The 11,011-nt window shown below is 45.3% G+C and overlaps 1 long non-coding RNA gene across 1 annotated transcript; it reads right to left on the reverse strand.

Annotated features, from left to right (window-relative positions):
• Positions 1-445: 445 nt before the first annotated feature.
• Positions 446-10,852, reverse strand: LOC141567175 (uncharacterized). The gene is made up of 3 exons (XR_012489615.2): positions 10,754-10,852; positions 9,918-9,994; positions 446-581 (listed from the first exon to the last, which is right to left on the reverse strand). It is a non-coding gene; the product is annotated as an uncharacterized LOC141567175 (long non-coding RNA).
• Between the last annotated feature and the right edge of the window lie 159 nt (positions 10,853-11,011).

An 11,011-nucleotide genomic window follows, 5' to 3' on the forward strand; every position in this document is an offset into this window, starting at 1 on the left:
CTTCATTTCAATGGTAGGGGCAGGGAAGGGAGGCGCACCATGCAAGAGCTGGAGAACAAGCTGGGAGCGGCTCAGGGGAAGAAGGAGGTGCCGAGTGGTCAGGCCCAGCTTCTCAGCTGGCCCCAGGCCCCTCCAGCCTCAGCTGCCCCTCCTCTTGCTCCTCTGCTGCCCCAGTTTATGACAGCAGGTTTCTGTCCTCTCTCTGGATCTTCCAGGTGAGTCTGAGAAGGGCCAAGGACCCTGTGTGTCATCACGCCTGCATCAGGGAATTCCATCAGACCCGCCAGTCAGCCTCCACGGGCATTAGGACCTCTGGCCATGCTGGTTCCATCACAAAGAACTCCAGGACGAACTGTATGGGGCTACTTCTGACCACAGAGTGACCCTGGGCCTCAGGCTTCTCATTTATCAAATGAGCACAGTTGTCTAGAGCAGTTTTCCTAAAGCGGGATTCACGAGTCTCATGGCCAGTAAGCATATTTCAGAGCAAACGCTGCCTTGGGCTCATTTTCCCCAGAAGCAGATCCTGAGACAGAAATTGTAGTGCAGGTGTTTCGCTTGGGAGGTAATCCCAGGAAGCACTAGTGGAGAAAAGAGAAGGTAGATGGCGAAAAGAAGGGAACCAACTCAGGGTGTGTAGATGAGTATTTGCTGCTGTGGGAAACTACAGTTCAGTACCACTGGGACCTCTGGGACACAGTGTGGAACAGCCTCAGAGCACTCCACCCTAGCCCACCATGGGTTAAAGGCTACAGCCGGGGGTATCAGCTCCCTGACACTTCCAGCCTGCCCTCTGTGCCAGCTGAGCATGGTCCTATGGCCAGAGAAATCCCCCAGGGCTGAGAGTCACATGTGTTTTCAGGGAGAGGCCATCGGCACAGGTGAAAATTGTGAGCGTGAGGGGAGGTGAGTAAGGCATGGCAGGGTCTGCTACACAGACAAGCAATTTTGTTCGTGCACTTTTCATAAATGTGAGATCAGCGACAGTTTCCATAAAAATCCATTACCTTTGTAATAATTATTATGGTCTTGTGGGTATCCCTGTGCCCCCAGAACTCAGTCGGCCAGTTCACCTCAGCTCATATTTAGTAAAGAGAATGCCATCAACTGTTGTTCAACTTGCTGAAATATTTTCACACCATTTTCATGTTATTGCTTATATTTGTTATATGGTCATTTTATTGTTACCATCATATGGAAGTATGGCCCCAAATCATAAAGATGGATCAGTAGGTCAAAAGAGGCTCGTTAAAGCACAAAAGCAGTATTGAAAATAGTTAAGAAAAATGCAATATAAAATGGGATTATGTCTACCAGTGTAGATGAGGTTGTAGAATGAGACACTTTTACACAAACAGGAAAAAAGTGTGAATCAGAAAAGACCGATATGGGAATGAACGCCTGAAAATGGGATTTTGTTAACTGGTAATACATTTCCTCAGGTCCCGAAAGCACCATGTATTATGCAACTTTGTCAAATAGTGGCCCAACGCCCATTGAGACTTTTGCATCATCTCCACAGCAGGCCCTGTAAGTTAGTTAGAAAACCAACCAAGTCTCTCCAGAATATGGGTCAAATAATAATGTCTGGTGTGATAGCGAAGCATTTTGTCATTAAAGACAGAGAAAAGATCAAAACCAGAGAAGTATCATTAAAGTGGTCTGACTTCCAGTGAAAACCAACACAACTCACACTGTGGCTTATAAACTGAGTCATAGGCTACTGAGGAATAAGTAAGATCAGAGAAAAAGCAGAGCAAGCCCTTGGCAAAATTCCTTGATCAAACAACACTTTTGGATGTCCCATAAAATCAGTAGCACATAGTGTGAAAGAGCAATTGCTGTCCTGAGTGACTGCTAGCAGACAATTGGCTTTATTGTTGACTAAAACCACTTGTGGCAAGCTTTGTTCATTGTTGATCCAGAATTTATTCCATCCCTTCTTTCTTGATAACAGACCGTTGATTTTGATCCATGCACCAAGGTCTCCAGTCTCAGGCAACTGATGACAAGTGATCTAAATCCATCATGCCCAGCCCATTGCCCACTTTCCCAGTTGGCCTTGCTGCTATAGGAGACCATAAGACCCAGTTCTGCCCAGTGAAATATGATGGGAAGTCTGCTGAGGGTACTTCTATGAGAATTTTGGGGTTTTAAAAATAAAATAGGCATACATGCTAGGACCCCTCATCCCCCTTCTTTGTAACTTAACTATAGTCATGGTATCTGGTGCTGGGCAACCATCTTGCAAATATGAAGCAACCAGCACAAGGTAAAGCCTGAGAGAATTCTAAAGACACCAGGACTGACATCATTGGATGTGAGTGACTGCCTACTTTCATCCTTCCTGTGACGGCACAGAAGTAAGCCTTTCTGTTTGAAGCCACTCTATTACCGGTAGTTGAAAGCATTCCTAATGGGTGTACCACTGATGTGTCGGCTCTCCACATATTTTCAGAAAACACATGAAGGAAATGTACCCGATGACGTTTTGTTCTATTTATCACTAAATTCCTTTGTAAGATAAGACGAATGAGCTTCTGAATTTCAGTTGGGTTCAGCAATGGGGGGGGGGGGGGGGGAGCCCCAGCAGGAAAAGGAAAGGGAAGAGACTGAGATCAAGCCATTTAGTCCCCTGGTTCCCTGTCCGTGAGTGTCCACATGTTGGATGAATCCTTCAGTGAGGGCCACTGACTGTCCCAAGGCAGCCAGCCCACTCTGCTCAGTTCTCTCCTTCTAGGGGTCCCCTTCTCCCCTTCACCCTTCAGACCTGTTGGTAGTAACAGCTCTGCTGCTGCTCATCCAGGTTACTCCTACACCCACATATCTGTAAATTGTCTTTTTATAAATAAGCTTTCCTAAAAACCATCCTATTTTGAATGCACCATTATCCGCTGGTACTGACTGATCAACCAGCATCAATTCACGGATTTAAAAGCACACACACACACACACACACACACACTTGCATCTGAACACCCACCACACACCACTGTATTTACGAAGACCAGCTGTCAGGCACCAATCTGGCTCCTGATCTCGATATGTGTAGAAACAAATAGCAAGAAGGGTCAATGCCCTCAATTCACGTCCTCTCTAACTATGTCTTTTCAGACACTGTGTGGCGAGATGGACAGCAAGTAAGAACACAGTATGCTGCCTATCGAGGGAAAGATATTCACATGAGGTTTAGATATACGAGATGAGACGCAGCATCCCTTTGTGCCATAGGTGGCCAGCGCAAGCAGCATTTCAGTGGCATGTTTAGAATCTTGATTATCCTGAACCTTTGGCTTCAGGGCAAGACTACTGCCATTTTTCACGTTGAAGATAAGATATCAAGAATTTGAAGATAGAGCTGTGGTGCCAAGGTTTGGCCTTTGAGAATATGACTCTTTCCCTACATTTGAAGGTTTTCTTCTCTTGGCAGAGAAATAACTCAATATAAAGGCAACTAGAAAAATTAAAAACAGACTATAAACCTTCAAATCATCAGACAAAAAATACAAACACATGTGTGCGCACACATGCATATCAAAGAAAACAAAACACACACATAGTAAAACATAGAGAACAGAGGGAGCATTAAAATAGAAAACACAGAAGATAAAATGATAGAATTAAGGCTAATATATCAGTTATATCAACAAATGTAAATAGGATAAACCCGTCCTAATAATAGGAACAGAGATTCTGACATTGGATGAAAAAAACAATGTCCTCGTGTGTGTTGTATGAAGGAGATGCATCTTTACCAAAATAACTCAGAAAAGTTAAAAATAAAATATAAACGAAGGTACATAAGAAAATACTGAGCTGAGGCTTCAGTGCTACCATCAGTCAAGGTTAAATTCAAAATAAAAATCTTAAATGAGACAAAAGAAAGTTAAAGAGAAGAGAGAACAGTATCTTCATTAAGAATCTCGTTTTTAGAAATCTCTACACACCAAATAGCATAACTTCAAAATCAAGGGTAAGATATGACAGTTAAGAATAACAATACGTAGAAAATGCAAGTAGAAATTGGATGAAACGTAAGAGCACATTTTAATGGACCCCATCAGCTCATGACCTATCAAGAAAACAAAAGATAGGGAGCAATGTGGAGAATCTGAACAATATTAAATATGATTGAACTTGACATGCAAAATCTCAAATAAAATATTAGCAAATATAAATGAACAATATCTCAAAAGAATCATTCATCATATCCAAGTAAGTTCAACCTAGTGACATCAGATGGTTGAATAATATTAGAGAATCTCTAATAAAATTGACCATATTAATAGATCAAAAAACTATTTAATTTCTTCTAAGTAGATGCCAAAAAGACATGAGAAATATCTCATATCCAGTCCTTCTTAAAACAAACCAAGCCATAACAAAATAGCAAAATGATGTACACATGATGTGACTGAAAAATGCACAACTATCGGCGACAATAAGATAATTCAGATTAGAGAGACCACTTCATGGACGGTGTACATGCCTGACCACTGCAGTGTACACCTGAAGCTGAAGCTGAATAATAATGAATATCAACTATAATGTAATATATACGTAGTCACAGGATGTGGAGTACAGCATAAGGAATAGAGTCAGTGGAACTGTAACAGCTATATATGATGTCAGAGGGGTAGCAGATTGAGGGAGGGGGTTATGATCTTGTGAGGGGTATAAATGTCTAATAATTACATTGTGTTGTACATTTGAAACATAATAATAATAATAACAAAGGAGAATTCAGGATGATGGTAGTTTCCAAGATTATTATACAAAACTCAGTAGCCCTACTCTACATTTAAAAAAAAACAAATTAGAAACTATAATAGCAAGAAATTGAAGTGACAGTAGCACTCAAAAAGATAAAATATTCAGAAAAATATTTAATTGACATATAAGGATGGATGAGAAACTGAGGATACAGAAGGCAGACTGTATATTTATTGAAAAAAGTCCATGTATAAGGGCACTTGTGTAGTTCAAACCCATGTTGTTCAAAGGTCAACTGTGCACTCATAGGATTTTTTGGTTTGTCAGGCGGGGAACTTGTCAAAAAATGATATGAAACTCAAATGCGGAAATAAATAAGAGCCAGGAAAGCCCTGAAAAAGAAAACTAGCACGATGGGACTAGACCTATAAGATGATAGAACGCATTATGAAATTATAATTTATAAAGCACTTTGGTACCCAAAGATGAAATAGATAATCTAGTGGACCAGAACAGAAAACCAAAAACAGATCCCAGTACACATGAGGCATGAGGATTCAATTTCTGTTTAAGGCAACATTCAGATTAAAGGAGAATGGTGGTAGGAAATGTAACTAATCTTTTTTGGGGGAAAATTAAATGGGAACCCTATCCTTAAGTCAAAATGAATTCCAAACGGATAAAGGATTTATATATTAAAAATAAGATTATAAAACGCTAGAGAAAAGAACAGGTGATTAATTTATAATATTATCATAGGAAATGCAGCACACCAAACCCAGGATCCCTAAAGTAAATATTTAAGAAATTAAAAAATGTAAAACTTCTGTATGGTAAAACATACTATAAACCAAGATAAAAATACCAGGAATAAGTGTGACCTGTGTGACAGGCAGAAGGGCTCATTTCCTCAATCCTCAAAGACCTAAAACAACCTAATGCAAAATAAGTAAAAAATATAAACCAGCAGTTTAGAGAGAAATACAAATGACTTATAAAAGCCTCAACTTCACTCATAATTAGAGAAATGCCAACGAAAACAGTAACATATCTGCTTTGTTTCTCCTATCAGATTGGCAGAGATCAGTACGTTTGGGAGGGTGTTGGGAAACAGTCATGATCAGATACTACTGGTCGAGAGTGAGACGGGTTCAACTTTTGGCAATATCTGTCAAAATCCTTTGACCCAGAATTCAACAGCTCAGAATTTTAATTCACAGACGTACACTCAAAACTCTTCCAGTTTAGATAAACAAGAATGTTCCAGAAATGTGCTTGAGGATAGTCCCCCTTCCTGGGTTTTGCCCTCCAAGGCCTTAGCTCAGTGGGTCCCACACTTTGATGTGCACCAGAATCCCAGCGTTTCTGATTCAGTGGGTCTGGGGAGGACCCAAGAATCTGCATTTCTAACAAGTTCTCAGGCGTGGTCTGGGAGCCATGCCTTTCGATACTAGGGTGGGTGGAGGGATGGGGGCCTGGAGAGGTGAGTTCCTTTGAGGGAAAGGAAGAAGAGGCAAGGTGGAGAGGAACAGGGCTCCCCCCAGGACTGGGGAGAAGAAGCGGTGGGTGGGATTTTCCAGAGAGAGATGTTTGAGCATCCTAAGGAGACAGGCCCTTGGTCCCTGTTCCCAGCCTCATTGAAGATTCCTCCCTTACCTCCCCATAACCAAGGATAGGGAAATGGCAGAGCCACCGCCTACTCGTGGTGAATCCATAGGCTTGGATAAGGAGCCCACTAGCTGTGAGCAGACAACCTAGATGGAAAATCAGACAGACAGCCCTCCTGGATAGTAAAAGGCATCTCCATTCCTCAGACAAGACTTGGGGGGCGGGGGACAGTTGAGGCAGCACACGGGAGAGTGTCCCTGCTGACTGAACTTGAAGTTCTCCTGGGACTCAGCTGCTTTGATTTGATTTTGAAAAAGAACATTTTCCCCCCCAACAAACGGTGCTGGGAATACTGGATATTCATATGCCAAAAAATGAAGTTGGACTCTGACCTTGCACCACATATAAAAATTAACACTTACATCAAAGACCTAAATGTAAGAGCTGGAACTATAAAACTCTTAGATGTAACATAACATGAAGATCCTTGCACCTAAGAATCACGGTGGAATAAAAGTTTTACCTGTTACACTCATTTAGATGGTGCAAAACCTAAACAGTTGAACCTGACTGGTGAGTCCCAGGTATCCCGCACTGGTCATGAGGTAGACTTACTGAGGGAAGGCTGAAAACAAGGATATTCCTTTCACAATCATCATTGTAGTGCCCTAATTGTGAAAGGGATCCCCTCCTCCTCTTATCAAGGCAAAACTTTCTTTCTTTTTTTTTTAAGATTTTATTGGGGAAGGGGAACAGGACTTTATTGAGGAGCAGTGTGTACTTCCAGGACTTTTTTTCCAGGTCAAGTTGTTGTCCTTTCAGTCTTACTTGTGGAGGGTGCAGCTCAGCTCCAAGTCCAGTTGCCGTTTGCTAGTTGCAGGGGTCACAGCCCACCATCCCTTGCGGGAGTCAAACTGCCGGCAACCTTGTGGTTGAGAGGACGCTCTCCAACCAACTGAGCCATCTAGGAGCTCAGCAGCAGCTCAGCTCAAGGTGCCGTGTTCAATCTTAGTTGCAGGGGGCAGAGCCCACCATCCCTTGCGGGACTCGAGGAGCTGAACCAGCAACCTTGTGGTTGAGAGCCCACTGGCCCATGTGGGAATCGAACCGGCAGCCTTCGGAATTAGGAGCATGGAGCTCCAACCACCTGAGCCACCGGGCAGGCCCAAAACTTTCATACAGAGAACAAATCTGAAGTGCAGAACGTGAAGTTTTACAGATGTACATACTTGTCCAACCACTGCTCAGATGAAGATATAGAAAGCTCCAGAGCCCCACAAGGGTCTCCTGTGTCCCTTTCCAGGCGGTACTCCCAAAGGTAATGTTATCTATCTTTGTGCTTTAGTTCTGCCTGTTTTTAAACTTGATATAAATAAGTGGAATCATAGTTATTCCTCTCTTGTGCATGGCTTCTTTTATTCACTATAATGACAGGAATTCATCCCTGTAATTCTATGAGGCAATGGTTTGTTCTTTTTCAGTGCTATGCAATATTCCGTTGTGTGACAAGTCACAATTTGTTTCCACTCACCTATTGGACATTGGGTTGCTTCCAGTTTTAGGCTGTTATGAATAAAGCTGCTGCTATAACATTCTCGTGTCTTTTGGTGGACATCAGCCCCTTGTTTCTCTATATACTGAGGAGTAGAATTACAAGACTATAGAGTTTACCTATGTTTGGCCTTAGTAGGTACTGCCAAGTTATCCAAAGCGACATATTAATTCCCCTTCCCACCAACAATGTATAACAAATCTGGTTAATTCTCACTCTTGCTACATTTAGTACCTTTTTTTTTTCCAATTTGTCCATTTTAGTTTTCTGGTGGGACTGCATCATTAATTTTTAAAAATATTTATTGATAACTAGCAATAATCTTTTATTCACCTAAAATGGGTGGCCCATGGATGCTGAACGTTTGAGAAATTCGTCGGACTCTCCTAAGTATTCAGCAATTCCCTGAGGATGTGTGGGTGTGTTTCTGCCGATGTATGTGCCATAGTCACAGATGGTTGCTGCTCTGGACCCCACCCTCCTGCCTTGGAACAGACCCTTCAATTCCACACCCCAACAGGAAGAGCTTATTTGGGATCCCAGAGGGAGATGTTTCCCTTCAGCAACATCTGGGCAACATCTGGTGAGCCCATCCCGGACAGGGAGATGCTTTTCTGGAGAAAACACATCACTTATTAGATTCTTTTTTATTCTCCTATATTCTCTCCTTTTCTTCTTGCCCCCCAAAACCCATCGCCCATTGGGCTCCCTGCTCTAAGCCCCCAATCCAGCCCTTGCCAACTCTCTGCCCTGGTTTCTGTCTGGTCTGGTTTCCCCAATATACAGCCCAACAGGATGCAAAGCTACGCAGCCTGAGAGACCCTCAGCGACTCCAGTGCTCAGCCAGTCCCAGTTCCCTGACCAGTAGGCAGCAGCTTCATACTCAAGGAATGTTGAAGCTAGTGGGGCTCTGGTCCAGTGTCCCCCGTCTCCACTACCATTTTACAAGTTGGAAGACTGAAGAATGGAGAACTAGAGGGAGGGAGAGGAAGAGAGAGCGACGTGGGGGAAGAGAGAAACTAGAACTCCACTCTAGGTCACAGAGACTCCCTTTCTCCTGGGGACCTGGCCAGAGGATTCGAGGCAGGAAGGAGGAGGCAGTGGAAGAAAAGATTCCTTGGGACCAGCATGAGTGTCTGATGGGGGTGGTGGCGAGCATCATAGTCCTAAGGGCTGAGTCACCACCAGCAACGGACACCCAGTTCTGTAACGTTTCAACTCCCTGCTGAGCTGTCTCAGCCACCAGCCATGGCTTTGGTGTACCAGCCGTGTGCTGACGACCCTTCCATAGCCACTTCCAGCCCGTCCTCTCCTTGAGCCCTATGTCCCTGTACACATTTACCAGGTACGTTTAATTGACTCAACAAGTTCTGATGGAGCATTAAGGACAGTCAGACACAGCCCAGCTCTCCCACTATTCACAGACAACACCCAAGGAAACGCACAAGTAAACCACACCACCAAGTGGGCCCAAGGCAGGTGCATGCTGCAAATCAGCATCTTTGGAAGTCTGAACCAAGGTGAGCAGAACACACCCCAACAACATTATCAAGGTGTGGGATGGGACTATAGGCTGAAAGTACAGGTAAGGCTGAAAGCATAGGTAAGGCTGAAAGAAACTTAATGACATACAAAATGCCTCACGTGTGTATTAAAACGATGTGCAGTTGTATCAATGTTGCAAGCATAATGTCCAAATAAAAAGAACTGTACACAAAGACCTTAAAATGGAGGAGCAGGAAAGGGAGTGGGGGATGGGAGTATGAAGAGAGAGGTGAGGCTGTAAAGATGGGCAAGGGCCAGATGATTCCAGCTCTGTAGGCCCCAGGGAATTGAGACGTCATCCTAAGGGCACTGTGAAATCACTGGCAGTTTGGATCTAGCTGTCCAGACACCTCCTGCTGCAGGCCCCCCAGGTCCGCACATTCAAGGCACCCAGGAAGGACAGAGGCTATAGCTTCTCCTAACCGGCTTCCCTCCTGTTGTTCTTCCCAGGAAAGGTAAAGGGTGGGCAGACCCCTCCTGGCCCCCTCTACATACACACCTGTGGCTGAAGAGGGGCCTTCACCATCATCTTCACCCCAGAGCCATCCAGGCAGCACAGGTCATCCCAGCCCCCACCTGAAGGAAGGTAGAAAGGAATCCTGAGGGCTGGGCTACTCACTGACAACTTTCATCTAGGACATTCGGAGAAGAATCCAGAATGCAGCGGGTGCAGGAATGGGAGGGCGAGGGTCAGGCTCCCAAGAAGACTCCCTGGAGGAGGCAGCGCTGGCAGCGGCCTTAAAGACGATGGGGTTCTCTTAAGTAGCGAGAGGAATGGCTGCAGCAAAGGTGTGAGGGAAGAACTGCGCGGTGGGTAGGGGTCGCATCTGCGGTTGGGAAGAGGGGCAGAGGGTGGGGTCCTGGGCTGGGACTTGCTGCTGGGCCTGCACACACTTTCCCTTGGGCAGTAATACAGGGAGAGTTGGCCCCTAGTCAGGAAAGGCCTTGGTGGGAGCCAAGTGGGCCATTTTAGGTGGCCAGGGTCTGGCTTGGAGGAAACCAGTCCTATATATATATATTTTTAAAGGAGAGATGGGGTGGGTGGGTCGGGGAATGGTTCCAGGAACCCCTAGCACAGGGCTTCCGCAGGGTCTCTGGCCCGTGGGCAAAGGTGTAATTCAGGCCCATGGATTACCCACACCTGCCACACTAGGTTTTTCTCCAAGTCGGTTTACTTTTGTGGCGGATCTGGGGGTGAGTGGTAGGGAGAGAGCGGAGAAAACGTTTAGATTGGATTATAGTAAACTGCCAAGGGAGGAGTAGGGGTGAGGGGGTGTAGGAGGCCCCCACTGTGCCGCCGTCCCAACCTGACCCACGCTCTGCGCCTCAGCCTACCCATCTGTCAACCGGGTACGTGGGGTGAGATGGGGATCTCAACAACCCTGCTGCGCCGGCTTGGTGCGTCGGCGACTTTGTAAAACTGCAGGAGCGAGGCTGGGGGAAGACGACGGAGGGGCGGAGGTGGGAGGGGGCTGAGGGCGGAGAGCGGAGAGCGGTGGCGGCGCCGTAACTGGTCAAAATCGGCGGGGAGGCCAGTGGCCGCGGCGCCCGGCTCCGGGCGGGGGAGGGGGCGGTGCCTCCGGGGCGGGGCGG

Source organism: Rhinolophus sinicus, chromosome 5, assembly GCF_057876585.1.
Source record: "Rhinolophus sinicus isolate RSI-liver-muscle chromosome 5, RSI-T2T, whole genome shotgun sequence".
NCBI classification, from domain to species: domain Eukaryota; kingdom Metazoa; phylum Chordata; class Mammalia; order Chiroptera; family Rhinolophidae; genus Rhinolophus; species Rhinolophus sinicus.